Below are 18857 nucleotides of genomic sequence, written 5' to 3'. Positions count from 1 at the left end.
GAATATGAGGTCAAGGCCAAATAAAACCTGTGTGACAGAAATATAGATCATAAATATATCCATACACCAAATATAGTTGACCTATTGCATATAGTATTAGAAAAAAAGACCAAAACTCAAAACCTCAATTTTGACCAATGAACCATGAAAATGAGGTTAATTAAGGTCAGATGACACCTGCCAGCTAAAAATGTACACCTTACAATCATTTCATACTCAAATATAGTAGACCTATTGCATATACAGTATAAAAAAAACCTGACCAAAACCCAAAAATTAACTATAACCACTGAACCATGAAAATGTGGTCAAGGTCAAGTGAAAACTGTCTGACAGGCATGAGGACCTTGCAAGTACGCACATAGCAAATATAGTTATCCTATATCTTATAATAAGAGAAAATCAACATTACAAAAATTCAGAACTTTTTTTTTCAAGTAGTCACTGAAACATAAAAATGAGGTCAAGGACATTGGACATGTGACTGACAGGAACTTCGTAAAATGAGGCATCCATATACAAAGTATGAATCATCCAGGTCTTTCACCCTCTAAAATATAAATCTTTAAAGAAGTTAGCTAATGTCGCTGAATTACTATCCCTATGTCCAGCTTTCTGCGACAAAAGTTTCAGGCTCGACAAAAACTTTTATAACAGAGTGAAGGTAATGGTAACTGGCAGAAAAACTAAGTCATTTATTAGTAAAATACGTAGAAACAGGATTTTTTTTTTACAAAAATTACTTCTGGATACCATCTTATGATTATAAAAAGGCTTCTGTCCAAGATTGAGAGAAATCCAGTTTAGTTTAAGAAAGTTATTAAAATTAAAAAAAAATATTTGTGGACATCACCTCTGACAATGCTGATGACGGAATGTAGGATTACTGTGTTGCTGAACCATGAAAATGAGATCAAGGACAAAAAACATGTAAGGTTATGGACGGAAACTTTCAAACATATGGCATCTGTCTGTATTAATGGTATGAATCCTTTTTGTGGCAGGTGAGAAAAAAACATTTAATACAAATAAAATTATATCCTAAATAACAAAGAATAACAAGAAAAAAATGCATCACATATTATTTTAATACTGAATGTAATTCAAATGTTAAAATTTTGAGTTAACAAGGACATTCAAAATCACAATATTGCAATATTTAAGACACTGTTACACAGTTTACAGAGATGATAGGTTTTATTTCAAAACATCTAAAATTGAAAGAATTCTACTTCTATTTAAACAATCAAACTTTAAAGCCATTTGAAAAATCAAAATATACCCACTTTTTACACCACCCTTAATGTTTATTATCTAGAGCTCTGTTTACAATTTTGTTTTAATATTATTTTTTATTTTTCTACATTTTTTTTTACAGAGCTCTAGATAATAAAAGTATAGGATGTCTAAGGTTAGAGGTATAAGCAGAGACATTCAAAATAAGAATATTGCAAATTTATTATATTTTAGAGTGTCAATAAATGAAGAATAGGTTCCATCTCTAAATATTTAAAATCTAAAGAACTGAACATCCAATTAAACATTCTCAACTTAAAATTTAAATTTAATAAATACAATAAAAACAAGAATGTGTCAATAGTAAATGGCCAAACAGACCAGAAAACATAATGCCCATAAATGGGGCTGAAAAATAAAAGGTCCAATTTTGGCCTCAAATTCTAGGAACATCTGATGACAAATTTTGAGCACTTTTTAGACATGTCTTGTGCAGTCAATTCAATTAGTTGATGTGAAAGATTTGAGCTGATTTGAGTCATTTAAGATGCCCAAAACTAAGCTTAAATATGAAAAATCGATCAAACATGCCATAATTTGTCACTTTTCAGATGGTTTTTTTTGGTCAAAAATAAAAGTAGCTGCATCTGTGTTCATTCTCAACCTTTATGTTTGTTATGTATAATCATCAAATTCAACATACATTTAAATATTAAGACTGAACACAAATAAAGCCACTTCCATTTGAGACGGAAACCGTCTAAAAATTAGCTCAAATTCTATAATGTGAAGACTTCAGTAATTTTGCATGACTTAATGGTGCAAGTACCTGATACATGTGCATTGTATTGTCAAAAACAGCCCATATTTATGTTACAAGAGTGTTCCAATAAATAGCTGAACGATTACATTTTAACAATTTTGTAAAGCTGCTATATTTTGGGGCCAGTAAAGGGTCTTACTGAGCCTACTCCTTTAAAATATGCCTACCCCATTAATATTGATTATCTAGAACTCTGTTTAAATTTTGTTTTCATGTTATTTTTCACATTGTTTTTTAACAGAGCTGTAGATAATAAAAATATCAAATGTCTAGTAAGACACATCAACACAAGCCATGTGTTGGTTGAAGACAAATTTACCAGTTGAAATATTTGTTCTCTCTCGCATCAACATAACTGTTCTCCCTCTCCCACTCTGACCATTCTACATCTTTCTCTCTCTCCCATTCTTGATCGTATACAATTAAGAAATTTCAGTCATATATTTTAATTGCAAAGAATATTTTGAGACTTTTATGTCTCCAACATGTTGATTGTTTTACTATACTGTTCATATGTCCAAGTTTGTTCTACATTCATCAGTTGAGTCAATTAAAGACATTAAACCTCTCAGTTGGTGATGAAGCAGCTATTATAGACATTAAACCTCTCAGTTGGTGATGAAGCAGCTATTGTAGACATTAAACCTCTCAGTTGGTGATGAAGCAGCTATTATAGACATTAAACCTCTCAGTTGGTGATGAAGCAGCTATTATAGACATCAAACCTCTCAGTTGGTGATGAAGCAGCTATTATAGACATTAAACCTCTCAGTTGGTGATGAAGCAGCTATTATAGACATTAAACCTCTCAGTTGGTGATGAAGCAGCTATTATAGACATTAAACCTCTCAGTTGGTGATGAAGCAGCTATTATATTGATTGTTTGTCTTGTTAATTTCAGTCGTATATTTTAGTTGCCAAGAATATTTCGTATATGTTAATCTGTTGTTTGGTCTATGTTGATCATAAGGCAGCGGGTATGTTGATTGTTTTACTATGATGTTACTATGTAAAACTTTTGTTCTATGTTCATCAGTTGACTATGTTCAACAGTTGACTGTTGATCAGTTGTTCATCGGTTAACTATGTTCATAGGTTGACTATGTTCATCAGTTGTCTATGTTCATCGGTTGAGTCAGCTTTAAATAAGTTGGTAATAAGGCAGCTAGTATGTTGATTTTTTCTCTTGTCAATTTCAGAGTGTTGCTAGTTAGGTCTTCCCTTTACTCTATGACTCTTGAGTTAAGCTTTCTATTTCCTTATTCTATGTTGTCTGTTTTTCTTGTGTATATCTTTCAGATGTTTTCAAGTTCATCAGTTCAATTCTTCCTCTTCACTACAAATAACAATTTAATTAGTTAATTCAATTTGATAATAAAAATGTCAAAAGAACATGGGGACAGCACTTGACTTTTTAACATCAAAGTTTAACAGTAATAAATTAAGAATAGTTCAGTACTATTTTTTTAGACTTAACTACATCACCCCCGTAGAAATATATTCCCAGATTTTAATCCCTAAAGCACACTTACAGTACCAAAGGTAAATTTAAAAGTCTCAAAACAGCCATGCAGAACTGAATACAAAGAGGTAAGGTATACAAGACAAACACTAAAATAACACAAATACATACTTCATCATAACAGTGGCTAGAGTACTTCAGCTGTGAACTGAAATGATTATACTTAGCAACAATGTCAAGGTTGAGCCCTGTTGTTTACTTCAACACTACATGTTCAATAATGTTATACAAAGTTGTCACTGTACTATTATATAATTACATTAGATGTAAGTTTCATTATAATACGTTATTCTGATTGGTTACATGTTATTCCGTAAACAATTGCATCAGACAATAACATTTATCATGCATTATGACACGAGGTCCCACAAAAAAGTGCACCGGTGAATTTAATAAAACTGGATAAAAATCGTGTTTTAGCTAAAAAAAAATGTAATTATAAGTATTGAATACTTCTTTTTGAAACTTTATAGGGTTGTAAAAGCGTTGACTGTGCGTACATTTTTAGAATGAAGGGCTTCCGCGCTTCATACAAAATGTACTTCGGTCAACGCTTTTACCACCCAATAAATTTACAAAAAGAAGCATTCAATTCTTAAGCATATTTTTAGGGGCCAGCTGAAGGACACCTACGGGTGAGGGAATTCTTGCTACATTGAAGACCCATTGGTTGCCTTCGGCTGTCGTCTGCTCTAATGGTCGGGTGGTTGTCGCTTTGACATATTCACCATTTCCTTTCTCAATTTTACATGTAATTAATTTCTTCCACTTCTGATAAAATACATCAACTTGTACTAATGTTAACATTATTGAACATGTAGTGTTGAAGTAAACAACAGGGCTCACCTTGACATTGTTGCTAAGTATAATCATTTCAGTTTATAGCTGAAGTACTCTAGCCACTGTAATGATGAAGAACAACAATAAAAGTAGTTATTTTAATTAACTGGTTATTTTCAAGTGCATCATGTTCATAAATTGACAGAGTGACACAGTTGTCTCATTGCCAATCATGAAAGATATATTTGTTAACTTCATTAAATGGTCTCTGATCGAGAGAAATTGTCTTATCAGCAATCATACCACATCTTCTTATTTTTATAAGAACATTGTTACATCAGATGGACAGATAATTAATTCACTGCCAAAGTTAAATACCAACCTTGTATGAGGTAAGATCCTGCTCTTATGTTTTACTTCCATCAATTTATTTTGCTGGTTTGATACTTGTAGCACAATTTGTCTTACATCTGAAACAGAAAATATTTCTTAGTTTTTGGGATCATTTACATAAATAATTTTATTTCTTTTGCAGTTATTTTCAATAAATAAATGAATGCAAGGCAGATAAATTTGAATGATGTTGATTTTTTTATCCACTTTCATAGATAAAAAGCAATACACCAATCATCAATTGTTTACTTAGCACATCATATAACTTGCTATCTTAATTGCAATACATAGGTAATATTTCAAAATCTGCTGAATACACTTGAAAATTAATTGTTTTGGAATGGCAACAAGAAAAGACAAAAGAAATCTTCAGTAAAAGATAGCAAAAACAATTGTTAAGATGGTTATTGGGAACCAATATTTAATCTGCTTTATTGATTGACACGCTCTAGGATATTCAGAATTTTACAGTATTTTGAAAACAGTTAGAATACCCTTATAATACTTAAAACAATTTGATCTCATTATTTGGTCCAAAACATCTCACATTTACCATAGTAGTACTTTTTTATCAATCCAAACAAATTTGCCAAACAGATTGATACTCAATTACAAGAAATTACTAGGAATTTAAAAAGAGATTTTTTTTCATTTTGAATATTAAAAAGCATATGCAGGCTTCTATTATAGTGCTGTAAAATGGTTTCGATTCCATATTAATTCTGGTGATTGTATACATTAGTAACCACAATCAACCCACCTTATTTCTTAATGTAAACACTTACCATTAATTTATCAGAATATTCTCCACAAGTCTTAAATCTGTAGATATCCAGTATTGTGATGTCCAGCATAAATTTTAAGAATTTCTACTTTCAGGTTGAACATTGAAATCTGGAATAAAAATAATGCATTTTTATGAATGGCAGTCACATACTTGACTTAAAATAATCTTTTGAATTATTTAATATAGAACCAATTGATTTCATTTGGTCCCTTCGATATAGATGTCTCAATTGGCAATCATACCACATCATCTTAATGTCATAGATATGGCATTATTGTTAAATATATTTTTTTTCTTTTTCTATCAATATTACTCATGTTCATTATAAGTTTTTCAATAAATGGTTAGAAGAAGAATTGCATTTTTCATAGAATTCCCTCAGTTTGGAAGTTGGTGCCAACTTTAACTTGCAGTAAGATGTAATTAGCGTTGGTACAGTTCTGACTTTTACGCCTTTTTCAAGTGCTTACTTGTATTTTCTTTTAAAATTTGATAAATTACTTCCCCTTTTTAGCATTCATTTTTTTTAACATGCAAAAACAGTTTAGGCTGATCATGCAGATAACCAACATTCAAATTAGCATGCTGCATTGCAATACATTCTGATGAAATATTAAGCTATTGTTTTTATAGGCATTTTAAATGTTTTCAACTGAGGAAAAGAATTGTCAAAAAGTATTTATTGAAAGTTTTAATATAACTTTTCTTTTTTAATATTATCTTGTCAAGTCATACACATTTCACAATTCTTCACATTCAACAATAAAAAATTACAAAACACTATCAAAAAGATATCACAAGGGAGAAATTTCCCTTACATTAATCTAAATATTCAAAGAAGATCATAAATCTAGAACTAGAATATCCCAATAAATCCATACTAACAGGTTTGGCCATTTAAACTCCAAATTTAAATTGTGTGCAAATAATACACTTTTTACAGACCTAAATTATCAATACCTTGTGGTTTTCTTGAGAAAACAGCAGAATATGTAATGAAGAGCTGGAAATCTTCTGGATACCTCATTGCAACTAAGGATCATCTGTTTGTGCTATAGAACATCTTTCTTCACCATAGAACATTATGTAGGAACAATATATGTCTTCAATATAGACCATTATGTAGAAATGTGTCTTCACTATAAAACAGTACCAATGAACGTGTCTTCACTATTGAACAGTATGTAGAAACATGTCTTTCACTATAGAACAGTATGTAAAGCACATGTCTTCTCTAGAACATAATGTAGGAATGCATCTTCTCAAGAACATAATGTAGGAATGCGTCTTCTCTATAGAACGGTATGTAGAAACATGTTTTCAATGTAGAACATAAATTTTATTATATAAGTTCAATATTTGAGCTTTTAGTATTTCTCAGTATTTTGTCTCTTTAGATATCATTGATATAAACTGTTGTTGGATCTTTCTTGATATAAAAAAGTCTGTTTCTTCATAGAGCAATAATATTCAATTGTCCTCCATTGCCATGACCATTATTGAAGATTGAATATAGACATCTTAAATAAACACAATTCTAAACTTTCACAATTTTCCAAGACTTCACAATAAATATTGTACAAATTATACAGTGCACTATTCATAATAATAAACAAACTTTAAATATGCCTACTTTTTACACCACTCTTTATGTTATTATCTAGAACTCTGTTTACAATTTTATTATTATTTAGTTACTTTATTGTTTTACACATGTTTTTTGTTTGATTTTTTACAGAGCTCTAGATAATAAAATATCAGATGTTTAAGGTTATAGTAAAATTTTAGAAAATTTTTAGGACTATGTTAGCATGTAATATTTGGAGAAGATAAATGTTGTCTCCAAATTACTAAAATTAAAAGAATTGCACTTCCAATAAAACATTCAAACTTTGAAATCCATTTTTGCCATACAAAATATACAACTGGACAAAAATAACAAGTTAATATACTAATGAAAGAAAAGACCTATTCAACACAAAAACATCACCATTCAACACAAAAAAATCACCAAAAACTGAGTTGTTTCCAAAAATATATTGATTAAAAATAGATTTTAAATATGCTCACTTTTTATACCATCCTCAACGTTTATTATCTAGAACTCTGTTTACAATCTTGTTTCATATTATTTTTTTTTCACAATTTTTTTTTTTTTTTTTTTACAGAGCTCCAGATAATTAACCAATCAGATGTTCAAAATTATAGATTTAAACAAAGTTATTTGAATTCAAAATAAAACAAAAAATTAAGACAGTATTAGCTTGTATTAATCAGGGAAGATAGATGTTGTCTCAAAATTACTAAAATGAAAAAAATGTACCTCCAATTCAATATTAGAACTTTCAAATCCATTTTTGGCATAAAAAATAACTTGTTAATATACTAATGAAAGAAAAAAAAACTATTCAGCACAAAAGAATTCACCAAAAACTGAATTGTATTCATAAATATTGTTTAAATTAAAATTTGAAATATGCCCACTTTTTATACCACCCTCAATGTTCATTATCTAGAACTCTGTTTTCTATTTTGTTTTCATATTATTTTTTGCATGGTATTTTCATTTTTATATTATTTTTTTTCATTTTTTTACAGAGCTCTAGATAATAAAAATATCAGATGTTAAAGGTTGGAGGTATAAAAAAGTCATTCTAAATTAGAATATTGCAAAATTTCAATGTTAGTGGATTTTCTCATTGTTGAAGCCAAAACAGTAATCTTTTTTACATTAACACCATTTGGTCTCTGTAGGATAGTTGTCTCACATCTCTTGATATCACAACAAATCAATCTGTAAATTCTATAAAGTGGTCAGATGGTGAAGGGAGGGGAAATTTTGACTGCCAGCCGAGAGGAGGATAATCTTGGCCAGAAAGTTAGCCTTGCCACAAGCCATGTCCTACTGACACCTCAAAAGAGTTGTAGCAAGGGTTCTTTAACATGCAGAGTTGCACTGTCCCTACAGAAAGGACCTATTATTTTTAAACTGCCATTATAATTTTTGTTTGTTTTAAATATGATAACTTTATAAGATTTTAAGGCGGGTGTCATAAAAACTATCAAAATAAACCCACCCTCAATGTTTATTATCTAGAACTCTAGTTTTCTATTTTGTTTTCATATTATTTTTTGCATGGTATTTTCATTTTTTTTTTTTTTTTTTTTCATTTTTTTACAGAGCTCTAGATAATAAAAATATCAGATGTTAAAGGTTGGAGGTATAAAAAAGTCATTCTAAATTAGAATATTGCAAAATTTCAATGTTAGTGGATTTTCTCATTGTTGAAGCCAAAACAGTAATCTTTTTTACATTAACACCATTTGGTCTCTGTAGGATAGTTGTCTCACATCTCTTGATATCACAACAAATCAATCTGTAAGTTCTATGAAGTGGTCAGATGGTGAAGGGAGGGGAAATTTTGACTGCCAGCCGAGAGGAGGATAATCTTGGACAGAAAGTTAGCCTTGCCACAAGCCATGTCCTGCTTACACATCAAAAGAGTTGTAGCAAGGGTTCTTTAACATGCAGAGTTGCACTGTCCCTACAGAAAGGACCTATAATTTTTAAACTGCCATTATAATTTTTGTTTGTTTTAAAAATGATAACTTTATAAGATTTTAAGGCGGGTGTCATAAAAAATATCAAAATAAACCCACCCTCAATGTTTATTATCTAGAACTCTAGTTTTCTATTTTGTTTTCATATTATTTTTTGCATGGTATTTTCATTTTTTATTTTTTTTTTCCATTTTTTTTTTAGAGCTCTAGATAATAAAAATATCAGATGTTAAAGGTTGGAGGTATAAAAAAGTCATTCTAAATTAGAATATTGCAAAATTTCAATGTTAGTGGATTTTCTCATTGTTGAAGCCAAAACAGTAATCTTTTTTACATTAACACCATTTGGTCTCTGTAGGATAGTTGTCTCACATCTCTTGATATCACAACAAATCAATCTGTAAGTTCTATAAAGTGGTCAGATGGTGAAGGGAGGGGAAATTTTGACTGCCAGCCGAGAGGAGGATAATCTTGGACAGAAAGTTAGCCTTGCCACAAGCCATGTCCTGCTAAAACATCAAAAGAGTTGTAGCAAGGGTTCTTTAACATGCAGAGTTGCACTGTCCCTACAGAAAGGACCTATAATTTTTAAACTGCCATTATAATTTTTGTTTGTTTTAAAAATGATAACTTTATAAGATTTTAAGGCGGGTGTCATAAAAAATATCAAAATAAACCCACCCTCAATGTTTATTATCTAGAACTCTAGTTTTCTATTTTGTTTTCATATTATTTTTTGCATGGTATTTTCATTTTTTATTTTTTTTTTCCATTTTTTTTACAGAGCTCTAGATAATAAAAATATCAGATGTTAAAGGTTGGAGGTATAAAAAAGTCATTCTAAATTAGAATATTGCAAAATTTCAATGTTAGTGGATTTTCTCATTGTTGAAGCCAAAACAGTAATCTTTTTTACATTAACACCATTTGGTCTCTGTAGGATAGTTGTCTCACATCTCTTGATATCACAACAAATCAATCTGTAAGTTCTATTAAGTGGTCAGATGGTGAAGGGAGGGGAAATTTTGACTGCCAGCCGAGGAGAATAATCTTGGACAGAAAGTTAGCCTTGCCACAAGCCATATGATGTCCTGCTTACACATCAAAAGAGTTGTAGCAAGGGTTCTTTAACATGCAGAGTTGCACTGTCCCTACAGAAAGGACCTATAATTTTTAAACTGCCATTATAATTTTTGTTTGTTTTAAAAATGATAACTTTATAAGATTTTAAGGCGGGTGTCACAAAAAATATCAAAATAAACCCACCCTCAATGTTTATTATCTAGAACTCTAGTTTTCTATTTTGTTTTCATATTATTTTTTGCATGGTATTTTCATTTTTTATTTTTTTTCCATTTTTTTTTAGAGCTCTAGTTAATAAAAATATCAGATGTCAAAGGTTGGAGGTATAAAAAAGTCATTCTAAATTAGAATATTGCAAAATTTCAATGTTAGTGGATTTTCTCATTGTTGAAGCCAAAACAGTAATCTTTTTTACATTAACACCATTTGGTCTCTGTAGGATAGTTGTCTCACATCTCTTGATATCACAACAAATCAATCTGTAAGTTCTATAAAGTGGTCAGATGGTGAAGGGAGGGGAAATTTTGACTGCCAGCCGAGAGGAGGATAATCTTGGACAGAAAGTTAGCCTTGCCACAAGCCATATGATGTCCTGCTTACACATCAAAAGAGTTGTAGCAAGGGTTCTTTAACATGCAGAGTTGCACTGTCCCTACAGAAAGGACCTATAATTTTTAAACTGCCATTATAATTTTTGTTTGTTTTAAAAATGATAACTTTATAAGATTTTAAGGCGGGTGTCACAAAAAATATCAAAATAAACCCACCCTCAATGTTTATTATCTAGAACTCTAGTTTTCTATTTTGTTTTCATATTATTTTTTGCATGGTATTTTCATTTTTTATTTTTTTTTCCATTTTTTTTTAGAGCTCTAGATAATAAAAATATCAGATGTTAAAGGTTGGAGGTATAAAAAAGTCATTCTAAATTAGAATATTGCAAAATTTCAATGTTAGTGGATTTTCTCATTGTTGAAGCCAAAACAGTAATCTTTTTTACATTAACACCATTTGGTCTCTGTAGGATAGTTGTCTCACATCTCTTGATATCACAACAAATCAATCTGTAAGTTCTATAAAGTGGTCAGATGGTGAAGGGAGGGGACATTTTGACTGCCAGCCGAGAGGAGGATAATCTTGGACAGAAAGTTAGCCTTGCCACAAGCCATGTCCTGCTTACACATCAAAAGAGTTGTAGCAAGGGTTCTTTAACATGCAGAGTTGCACTGTCCCTACAGAAAGGACCTATAATTTTTAAACTGCCATTATAATTTTTGTTTGTTTTAAAAATGATAACTTTATAAGATTTTAAGGCGGGTGTCATAAAAAATATCAAAATAAACCCACCCTCAATGTTTATTATCTAGAACTCTAGTTTTCTATTTTGTTTTCATATTATTTTTTGCATGGTATTTTCATTTTTTATTTTTTTTTTCCATTTTTTTTTAGAGCTCTAGATAATAAAAATATCAGATGTTAAAGGTTGGAGGTATAAAAAAGCCATTCTAAATTAGAATATTGCAAAATTTCAATGTTAGTGGATTTTCTCATTGTTGAAGCCAAAACAGTAATCTTTTTTACATTAACACCATTTGGTCTCTGTAGGATAGTTGTCTCACATCTCTTGATATCACAACAAATCAATCTGTAAGTTCTATAAAGTGGTCAGATGGTGAAGGGAGGGGAAATTTTGACTGCCAGCCGAGAGGAGGATAATCTTGGACAGAAAGTTAGCCTTGCCACAAGCCATATGATGTCCTGCTTACACATCAAAAGAGTTGTAGCAAGGGTTCTTTAACATGCAGAGTTGCACTGTCCCTACAGAAAGGACCGATAATTTTTAAACTGCCATTATAATTTTTGTTTGTTTTAAAAATGATAACTTTATAAGATTTTAAGGCGGGTGTCATAAAAATATCAAAATAAACCCACCCTCAATGTTTATTATCTAGAACTCTAGTTTTCTATTTTGTTTTCATATTATTTTTTGCATGGTATTTTCATTTTTTATTTTTTTTTCCATTTTTTTACAGAGCTCTAGATAATAAAAATATCAGATGTTAAAGGTTGGAGGTATAAAAAAGTCATTCTAAATTAGAATATTGCAAAATTTCAATGTTAGTGGATTTTCTCATTGTTGAAGCCAAAACAGTAATCTTTTTTACATTAACACCATTTGGTCTCTGTAGGATAGTTGTCTCACATCTCTTGATATCACAACAAATCAATCTGTAAGTTCTATAAAGTGGTCAGATGGTGAAGGGAGGGGAAATTTTGACTGCCAGCCGAGAGGAGGATAATCTTGGACAGAAAGTTAGCCTTGCCACAAGCCATATGATGTCCTGCTTACACATCAAAAGAGTTGTAGCAAGGGTTCTTTAACATGCAGATTTGCACTGTCCCTACAGAAAGGACCTATAATTTTTAAACTGCCATTATAATTTTTGTTTGTTTTAAAAATGATAACTTTATAAGATTTTAAGGCGGGTGTCACAAAAAATATCAAAATAAACCCACCCTCAATGTTTATTATCTAGAACTCTAGTTTTCTATTTTGTTTTCATATTATTTTTTGCATGGTATTTTCATTTTTTATTTTTTTTTTCCATTTTTTTACAGAGCTCTAGATAATAAAAATATCAGATGTTAAAGGTTGGAGGTATAAAAAAGTCATTCTAAATTAGAATATTGCAAAATTTCAATGTTAGTGGATTTTCTCATTGTCGAAGCCAAAACAGTAATCTTTTTTACATTAACACCATTTGGTCTCTGTAGGATAGTTGTCTCACATCTCTTGATATCACAACAAATCAATCTGTAAGTTCTATAAAGTGGTCAGATGGTGAAGGGAGGGGAAATTTTGACTGCCAGCCGAGAGGAGGATAATCTTGGACAGAAAGTTAGCCTTGCCACAAGCCATGTCCTACTGACACCTCAAAAGAGTTGTAGCAAGGGTTCTTTAACATGCAGAGTTGCAATGTCCCTACAGAAAGGACCTATACTTTTTTAAACTGCCATTCTAATTTTTGTTTGTTTTAAATATTATAACTTTATAAGATTTTAAGGGGGGTGTCATAAAAACTATCAAAATAAACCCACCCTCAATGTTTATTATCTAGAACTCGGTTTTCTATTTTGTTTTCATATTATTTTTTGCATGGTAATATCATTTTTATAATTTTTTTTATTCATTTTTTTACAGAGCTCTAGATAATAAAAATATCAGATGTTAAAGGTTGGAGGTATAAAAAAGTCATTCTAAATTAGAATATTGCAAAATTTCAATGTTTTGGGTTGAAGCAGAATTTTGCTGATTGTGTTGACAGTCAAACAGAAAAAAACCCAGGGCTTTCACTTGAAACTGAAGTAGTAGGCTAAATTAAAACTAAAGGGGGTCTGTCACATGTGCTTGGCAAAGCCAGGTGCCCATACAGCTTGGTGCTTTATGGCAGAGGTCTGGCATTAATAGGGCAAAATCCTGCATTCTCGCAATCTCCTGACTTCTAATTTCATCTTTCAAATGACCATTTTATATGTATAAAATTCAAGTAAAAAAAAAAAATTTGTGTAAAGGTCAGTTCTTTAATTGCTTTACATTATGCTCAAAATTCATTTGCATATAACTATGTACATTTGTAAACAAATTATTCCCTCTTTTTTCTCGAAAGACTGTTACATGTATTTAAATCATACAATTATTCCTCAAGCATTGACAGAAAATTGAAATATCATCTGCTTTTCTTTTTTGTTTGGTAAACTGTTCAATAAGAATGATACATAAATTAAATGGAAATGTTATTTATTTGTGGACGAGTCAACAATGTTCTTCTTTTGTTTTTGACCTTGATTCTCTGAAAACCACATGGGCTTTGAAAAATGAACTTCAAAAGCTGGTACTGTTTTCCAGATTCTGAACAACATATTATTTGACTTATATATTATTCCATAACATACTATTGTCATCTTATCTGATTGTCTTCACTTTCTTAAAAGTCAAAACCAACCAGTTAATGACCATCAAAACATCTCTTTTGTTATCGTTCAATGATAATCAGAATGACTCTCTCATTATTCTTGAAAAGAAACGATGCATTTCGACTTTAAATAGATGACCAAATAATGACCTGAATTCACATGAACTATTTCTAGCCCAAGATAAACTGAATTTGTATCCTTGTTTTTCATGACAGTGACTTTGCAACAAAATGTATCTCAACTGCCTGATATCATTTAAAAAGATATGTTTTCTTTTTGAATTTATATTTTTGTCAGTGAAGTAGTGAACGGCGGAACACTTTCACTACTGAATTTTTTGTCATGGGATTCCCTGGTCCATATTCATTTGCAGGAGCCCTTTGTCTGACTGGAATTAATTTTACATGTGCTACAACAAAAACGATTTAATATTTGAATATTTTTTTATTTCTATAATTTTGGTTAATCATGAATAAATCATACAAATTAGAAATAAACTAGCACAAGGTCATCGTTTTCTTCAATGACTAAATCCATTGGTGTAGACTTGTACTGATTGATATTTTAGTCCTAGATGCATATTTCTATTAGTTGTTATTGTCTTTGAAATAGTATGACCAGGTTGTTGGTCCCCTCTGTCATGTTAATTAGTTTCTGGGGGAAACTAGCGATAGTTGAGATAAAGTCCAAGTTGTTGGAAAGTTTACATATTTATTTGACATCCATAAATTTCAAATATCAAAACATAACTGAATAACAACATAAAAACAAATATAAAATACAAATTCAAAAGACTGATTGGCATACAGAAAATGAACCAATCAAATATCTTTTTATTAAATAATATTAATTCGCGTTTTGCCGAAAGCGGGGATAAAGGATTAAAAACATGCTTCGCATAAGTTTGTCAAGAATGGCTTTTGGCAGTTATCACAATTAGTGTCAAATTATCTATATTCTTTGTTACAAAACCTTTTATCTTAAAGACGGATATAAATCTTTGATAATTAATCTAAATGAAAGGATTATAGTTAAGTGTAAAATACAAGTAACTTTTGAATAGCGTAAAATACAATGAACTAATAAATTATTAAAACGCATTGACGACTCGGAATAATTGATCAAAAGCAAATATTATAAAAATATACAAATCCTAAATGTGAACTTTGAACGAACAATTGTCGGGTCATATTACCCCGTCGCTTGTTATCTGATACTCCCGTATCAGCATGTGTAAATTGTGAACAAATGATATTTCAAAATGCATACAGGAAAAATGAAAAAGAGCAACATTGTATTTACATTATTTACAAGCGCGCTTTTACGAACATTTGTCGTCTAAAATTTTCTCTCTCAAAATATCTTAAAAGTACATGTAATTAAATATAAGTGTGTCTAAATACCAACACGAATAAATCACGAATCAATATGTATAAAACGAAGTTTGTAATATTTGTCACCACGCAAATAACAAATGAACACTGTGTCTCTTTCTTTCATAAATTCGATACTTGAATCTATATGGGAATATAAAATAAATCAGTAATATATATATATAAACATTGTCATTGTATTAAAAGTCATTGTTTTGTCAAATAAATCTGTTTTCATCAACAACTCTATTTCCATCTGGAATGAACACTAAGAATATCACGCAGATTCTCTTCAATCTGAACTTTGTTACTACATATTTTAAGTTTCAGGAACATTTGTCCGAACTAGTTCTGTAGCATTATGTACACATTTTTGTACTAATACATTGAATACATCTATGTGAATGTAACCATTTATCAAAATGTCGCTTATACCTGATATCTCTTTTCAATAAAAACACAAAGTGTAGATCATTTCGATACTTGAAAAGGCATTGTATGAAATATCGCAATACTGATTTTAAAGCTAAATATATATATTTGCAGTGAATAAAATCAAATCATAAATAGCAAAAGTTAACTTACATACAATGTACAATCCCATGTTTTTCTTGCATCACAATTTGATAGATTTACATAATCAAGTACTTCAGATTTTCATATTTTTTACCTTCAAACGGTATTGTTTATAGTATAACAACATTTAAATTTATATTGGGTTGTCATAGTATTTTTGTCGTAAATTTGAACCTAGAAATGAACCTGGAATGAACACTAGGAATATCACGCAGATTCTCTTCAATCTGAACTTTGTTACTACATATTTTAAGTTTCAGGAACATTAGGATTGCGATATTTCATACAATGCCTTTTCAAGTATCGAAATGATCTACACTTTGTGTTTTTATTGAAAAGAGATATCAGGTATAAGCGACATTTTGATAAATGGTTACATTCACATAGATGTATTCAATGTATTAGTACAAAAATGTGTACATAATGCTACAGAACTAGTTCGGACAAATGTTCCTGAAACTTAAAATATGTAGTAACAAAGTTCAGATTGAAGAGAATCTGCGTGATATTCTTAGTGTTCATTCCAGATGGAAATAGAGTTGTTGATGAAAACAGATTTATTTGACAAAACAATGACGTTTAATACAATGACAATGTTTATATATATATATTACTGATTTATTTTATATTCCCATATAGATTCAAGTATCGAATTTATGGAAGAAAAGTGTCAAATACAAGTAACTTTTGAATAGCGTAAAATACAATGAACTAATAAATTATTAAAACGCATTGACGACTCGGAATAATTGATCAAAAGCAAATATTATAAAAATATACAAATCCTAAATGTGAACTTTGAACGAACAATTGTCGGGTCATATAGCTATCAGCAACTTCTTACAGCTTGTACTCTTAAGGTCTCTGTTACGACATGGCTGTATCGTTTTTGTTGTGAGGATTTATTATTAGTATCCTTCCAATTCTTCTTTATTGTTGAAGATATTCACATTTTTAGATAATATTCCAAAATTTAAAATTTGTCAACTTAAAACACAACTTTAATGGCTTTTTTTTTTATCTTGAACTCGTGTACATTGATACAGCTTTCATATTAAGGGGCAAAATTCTAAAAAAGTAAAAGTGTTGTTAAAATGTTATAAGATAAAACAGTGCAAAAACGAGTCATCTTATTTTATCAGTCAAACAAAAGTCTTCCTAAATCATGGGTTTTACATCCATATACCAAATGTCATGGAAACAATCTTTGTGGTTTTCAAAAAAAAAATGATTAGTAAGAACACTAGTTCTGTCAAATGATATCATAATGTTATGACTAAACCTGTACCTAATTTTTGAAAACCGCTAAAGGCAGTGATGAATTTACAATTACTCAGCCAAGCCTTATCAGAACGGGTACCTTGAATCAAATCCAGTCCTGCGATACATTTGAAAATCAGGACATTTGAAAAGAATTGCCATATCTAGTTTTCCAAATAGAAATCAGCACCATAAAATTTTAGGTTCTGAACTTTTTTTTAGTTGCATATTTTTCAGGTCAGGTGAGCTAAAAACATGTTTAACCCTGTTGCAATTTTGCGCCTGTCCCAAGTCAGCAGCCTCTGGCTTTGTTAGTCTAGTATGATTTTTAATTTCAGTTTCTTATGTATAATTCAGAATTTAGCATGGCATCCATTATCAAGAAACTAGTGTGCAGATTTAGTAAATCAGGTAATTATTGAATTTGGACCAAAAAAAAAGCAAAATATTTGCTTTTGACAAGTAGCCTTTTATTTCACAAGTAATTACTACTTTTTTGGTGATAAATTTAGTTTAAAAAGGAATATTTTTCTAATTATTTGAAATGTCTGTATGTTTGAAGAGTAAAAAAACAAGAAAAACAAATTTATTAACTTTTGATATACCTCACAAAACGACATGCATACAAGTCTTATTTTTAATGAAATGTTCCCTCCTCCCCACCGTCACATAAAAAACCCAACATGTGCATGATTTGATTTGCAGCAGGCCAAGTTTACGAGCATTTTCCATCTACGCCAGGGACTTACAACCTTACGACTTTTCACAGTGCGCCAGAGGGTTGCATCCTGTTCTGCAAATCCTTTTCTGCTAAATTAAGATAAATGTATTGATAAATCCATAATGAAATAGTAAATGTTGAAATTCCCATATACACATGTCGTTTGAAGGCATTTATTTATTTATATTTCAAATAAAAACAGGTATAGAATGAAGCTTTAAATCACAATAACATACAGAATAGAATTGAGAAAGAAAAAAAACATTACATTTTGTAAGCAAAAAGTGTTTCAAGTTGATTTGACTTCAATTTCATCAAAAAACTACCTTGACCAAAAACTTTAACCTGAAATTCACACTTTCAATTTCTATGTTTAATGGACCATGAAATTGGGGCCAAAAGTCTAATTTGGCTTTAAAATTAGAAAGATCATATCATAAGCAACAAATGTACTTAAAGTTTCAAGTTGATTGGACTTCACCTTCATCAGAATCTACCTTGACCAAAAACTTTAATCTGAAGCAGGATGAACGAACAAACTGACGAACAAACAAACGGACAGACAAACAAACAAACGGACAAACGAACAAACTGACGAACAAACTAACGGACGGACAAACAAACAAACGGATGAACGAACAGACAAACAGAGCCACAGACCAGAAAACATAATGCCCCTCTACTAACGTAGGTGAAACAAGTTGTTTAACAGTCTGTGATTGCAGATTATAAATCTTTATCAGTACAGCAAATTCAATTTAACTTTA

General features: G+C 30.3%; 1 long non-coding RNA gene across 1 annotated transcript; it reads right to left on the bottom strand.

The window, feature by feature from the left end:
- Positions 1-2571: 2571 nt before the first annotated feature.
- Positions 2572-15880, bottom strand: LOC134683308 (uncharacterized). The gene is made up of 4 exons (XR_010100991.1): positions 6502-15880; positions 5540-5648; positions 4744-4831; positions 2572-3395 (listed from the first exon to the last, which is right to left on the bottom strand). It is a non-coding gene; the product is annotated as an uncharacterized LOC134683308 (long non-coding RNA).
- Positions 15881-18857: the final 2977 nt, after the last annotated feature.

This window comes from Mytilus trossulus, chromosome 9 (genome assembly GCF_036588685.1).
Source record: "Mytilus trossulus isolate FHL-02 chromosome 9, PNRI_Mtr1.1.1.hap1, whole genome shotgun sequence".
Lineage (NCBI taxonomy): Eukaryota > Metazoa > Mollusca > Bivalvia > Mytilida > Mytilidae > Mytilus > Mytilus trossulus.
The sequence above is the reverse complement of the archived record's forward strand: the minus strand, read 5'-3'. Positions and strand labels throughout refer to the sequence as shown.